The sequence below is a fragment of the Meriones unguiculatus genome, chromosome 18 (genome assembly GCF_030254825.1).
Source record: "Meriones unguiculatus strain TT.TT164.6M chromosome 18, Bangor_MerUng_6.1, whole genome shotgun sequence".
Taxonomy (NCBI): Eukaryota; Metazoa; Chordata; class Mammalia; order Rodentia; family Muridae; genus Meriones; species Meriones unguiculatus.
In genome coordinates, this window is record NC_083365.1 from 29,683,311 (window position 1) to 29,688,128 (window position 4,818).

Sequence of the window (4,818 nt, forward strand, 5' to 3'; positions counted from 1 at the left end):
TTCACCTGAAATTCTCTTTACAGCAAGCTGTCCTTGTCATATCTACTTGCCTCTGTCTCCTGGATTAATGCTTATATTCCAGCCAGATCACATGACCTAGAAGGTATTTGGATATGATCTCTTGTCAGAGCAGCCATATTCTGAATTAAAATTCCTTTAAAATTTATTATGAAATGTAAAATAAAAACAAGAGATATTTGAGTTGTACATCTATGTTTATTTTCTTTACACAAAATGGGAGTGGTATTGGACACATGGCAATGCGATTAAAAGGCTTCTTGCTATGCAAGAGTTCAGTCTAGAGTATTTGATATATTGAATAAGAGGACCAACTCCCATAAGTTGTTCTTTAATTTTCATAAACATTCAAGGACACATACACAAGGCTCACACACATTGTTTGAATTCATATAGACACATATCTGTCTATACATATATACATATACACACATAATTAGGTCTACAAAATAGTAAAAAATTAAACTAATGGATGTGAATAATTTGGCATTCAATTCATACCTACTACCATTATAGAATCACCTATCAGACTAAAATGAATCCAGCAAGTGACCAAAATTGTTTACCAACATGACACAACCTGGTCGCACACTAGGGAACTGCATTCACAGCATGGATATTTTTCTAATCATATTTCATGCCATCAGCATAGAGCCTCTTGTAAATATAAAACAATTTAGTTCACTTAGATGAAATAGACATAATAAAATATCATGAAATTAGAAAATTTCTCTGTGGTTATTAATGGTTGTGTGAATAACTTTGAAAATGAACTAAGGTTGACAATTCTGGGATGACTTATAAGTATGTCTCTATAACTTCACAAATAAGTAGCATTTGGTATCATTATTAACATAGAAATCCCTGAGAGATGTCCATGATAATTATTTTCATGGTCCTCATGTTGCTCAGAATACAGAACAAGTCAGTTCACCTATGGGAACAACTTCAGGCAGTGAATATAGGTCAGGCTTAGAGAATGTGCTTCCAAGAGACTACATCTTCATGAAATGGATGTCTTCAGGAGCACAACTCAGGTGGAAAAAAATATGATCAAGGAGAAAAGTATGAGTTTTGTAAGTCATTTTATCTCTCCAATATTCGAAGGCAATTTTCAAAATATTTACAGCTATCTTTCCTATCAATTACAATATATGTGGACTTGAGTGTGTTTTCTTTATCACCTGTAATTTTTAGAAGCTTACTAAGTGGTTTCACAATCTTTTAAGCCACCACAATTTTCTATGGACTAACATTGGCCCACTTACCACAAAAGACATTCCTTCGATATCTTAGTGTTGGCATCAAGAGATCCTTATTTCTTAACCAATGATCAATATGAGCAACCCTCCAGCTCACACTATACAATTCCCTGTGCTTTATCAGGAACAATGTGGTGTGATCATAGAGTGCACAACAGATAATAAGATAATTTTCAGTTAAGAAATGGGTGGGAAGTGAGTGGGAAGAGACATGAGTACTCTTCATTTCAGAAATCAGATCAAGCAGTCTGCCAGCGAACAAGACAGTAAGAATAACTACAGTACAACATCAAGTCATCAGTATCCACCACATGGTTTCTATTAAGGCATATAATTCAATTATATCAAGATATGCTTGCAAAATACAAATATTGGCACTCTTGCCGAGTTTAGAATTTTGATACAAAACAATCTACATGAAAAATTCTTAATCAGTGGAAAGGCCAAATACTTGGTTTAAATGTTCCTAAAAGGATAATTTGGTTTTTTCCCTTTTTAAAAAATATATTATTGGTCTAAAATCTAAACTTAGTACTTTCTATGAGAAGAGCCACCAAGATAAGGGAAAAAATTCCATATGGCTTAATAGAACATTCTACTGAATTGATGCCCACTAAAGTATGTATGGCACTATTGAGAAACAAACAAAGAACCATGAAATGGTTGTCAGGTGCCTAGAAAACACTCAACATGGCTGATAGGCCTTCTGTATCTACATATCTCATAGTTACTGAATAGGTTTATGTCAACTTAGAGCAAATATAAGTATCAACTATTTTTTTAAAGTGGTTATGTATGTTTACATACACAATCATAAATAAAGTGTTCAACTGAAAAATAAAATCTTTGCATAAAACAGTACAAACAATATTGTTTAAGACATATATGGAAGTACAGAGAAAAGAGAAAATAGTACAAGTACTAGAAAATGTTGCCGATTTCTTTCTCTATCTATCTATCTATCTATCTATCTATCTATCTATCTTTCTTTCTTTCTTTCTTTCTTTATTTCTTTCTGTCTATCTATGTGTGTGTTTAAACACCTTCTCAGTATAGTACTAACTTACATGTGTTAATTTTGTAGATAAAAAAATGGATTCAAATACTTCTAAGAGAAGAACATACATATTATTCACTGCTGGATAGCTAAATCAGATCTTATTTAAACTCTATGCTCAATCAACTAACCATGCTAAGCCTGTATTAATATTAATAAATAATATGACCATTCCTCCATGATTATCAATGAGAGGCAATCTAAAACTTAATGGTAAAACTGATATTTTTATTGATAATTGTCTTTTAAGAAAGTGTTTGGTCATCTTGCAGCAAATTTCTATCTTATGCAATGAAATTCTAATTAACTATTATCCCAGTGAATTGTTCTAGAACATACAAAATGGGTATTTTAAAGCTACTCTGAAAATTTTTTTTAGGATAAGAAGAAACAAATTCAGAAGTAGAATTCAGATTATCCAAAATTTCAAGCTTCATAGAATTGTCTGGTGTAATATTATTCCATTTTCTTTAGAGAATCTGGAAAACTTTAGAAAATACATAGATTTGTAGCACACAAGACTCTCATCTACCATCATGCTTCTAGAGCAAATGTTTGTGTTACCTAATGTCTTCAGAACATAATTTTTCATCCTCACCCTTTGGAGTCCTCACAAAAATGGAAGGTGAATATAACTCTGATGATAATGAGAGAGTTTTCATTGTTCACCTGCTGTCTTCTTTAACTAATGAGTTCTCATAAAATAACAGAGTAAGACCTAAAAATTAACAATCGCCAGGAGAATTCCTGAAGATGGAAGAAAGTGGGCAAGGATTTCCCATCATCCAGCTTGAGTATTTTCTATTACAGTTTGAATGTTAGCATTCTGCCTGTATTTTCGGGTGAATAAGTGTTGTTCATTGAAAGTTCATCATTCACATCCATCCAAGATTAATGATCAAAGACAGCATTTGTTTTATATGTTTATGTAACTTATTTTCTTCTTTCAAACAATATAGATGATCAATAGGTAAATGATATGATGAGAAAGCAGGTGATAGATAGATGATACATAATATGTTGTCACCTTCAGGAAATTATAACATTTCAGTCTAAGGAGTCCAAAGTTTAGTTTATAAAATTCAAGATCAGTACTTTTGACTTCTAAAACTAAATTAAATGTAAGTGTTGGGCTTTAGGTTTGAATATGAATTATGTTCTTCTCTTGTCACCACTTGTACATGTGTTTGCATGTATAGCTCATTTATTTGCATGGTAGCTCAAAAATCAGTTAGCTAAATAAATAAATCCTATGGTGTATTGTGATTATGGTTTTTATATTTCTTATATGGTACTCTGTACAGCATAGTCTCAACAAGATTGGAACATCTAAATTACAGCTTTAACCAAATATTTTAATTCAGCAATGTCATAGAAATAACTGATGATTGATAGTGTCATCATACATGCTGATAAAAATGGCAAGATTCGAAAACTTTTATAATGAAATTAAATGTATTTCCTATCAGGTCAAAAGGACTAAACTTACTTCTGCTTTGAACTTTCATGATTGCTAAGGACACATTGAGACCACTTCTTACTAGATTAATGGTCAGAAACTCACTTACTGGTGACACCACACACATTTTCAGGCCTTTGAGTTGCTGTCTTGCTTCCTCCTTGCACTCCTGTAAGAGGCATTTCCTGGTGGAGCATGTACAGAACAGTGACACCGGATGCTTATATTCTGGGCCAGTTACATATGGCCCACTAGCTTTCACTTTGGGCAGCAATGATTCCCAAAGCTGACAAAGACTTGTCCTTACATTGAGCTTTTCTATTTCCGGTGCAGATGTTAACTTCATAACAATATGAATGTCCGGTTCAACTAGATAACTCACTTTCCACACCCTTTCTTTCTCTTCAGGTTGTTTCTAAAGACACAGTGAATTCAACGGGTGGGGAATCAGTCTTTGGCATCATAATTTTGCTGTGAGGACTTGCCCACTCATAGCGTGTTCAGCTCTTACTATTCATCGTGTTTTTGGTGCTTTATCTGCTCATTGTACCTGGCAATATTGTCATCATGGTCTTAATAACCACTGACCCCCATCTCCATTTCCCTATGTACTTCTTGTTGGCCAACCTATCCTTTACTGGCACTTAGCTTTCCTCAGACACAACTCCTAAGATGATCACAGACTTTCTCAGAAAAACAAGACTACTTCCTTTGCAGGCTGCGTAACTCAGGTATTCTTTGCCAGCTCTGTTGGCACAGGAGAAATGGAACTGCTGGTGGTAATGGCTAATGACCACTATGTGGCCATCTTCAAACCCACATCTACGTCATCATTATGAGCATAATAAAAATGTACTGGGTTGGTGTTTTCTTTCTGGACCATGGGCTTTGTGCATGCCATCAGTCCACTTGTATCAGTTCTGCAGCTACCTTTCTGTCTGACCATTGTAATTGACCGTTTCTTCTGTGACATACCACTGATAATAAACCTAGCACTCATGAATTTCTATAATTTGGATTCT

At 34.0% G+C, this 4,818-nt stretch overlaps 1 pseudogene; it reads left to right on the forward strand.

Annotated features, from left to right (window-relative positions):
• The first annotated feature begins 588 nt into the window (after window positions 1–588).
• LOC110563967 (olfactory receptor 4K3-like) lies at window positions 589–4,818 on the forward strand (annotated as a pseudogene).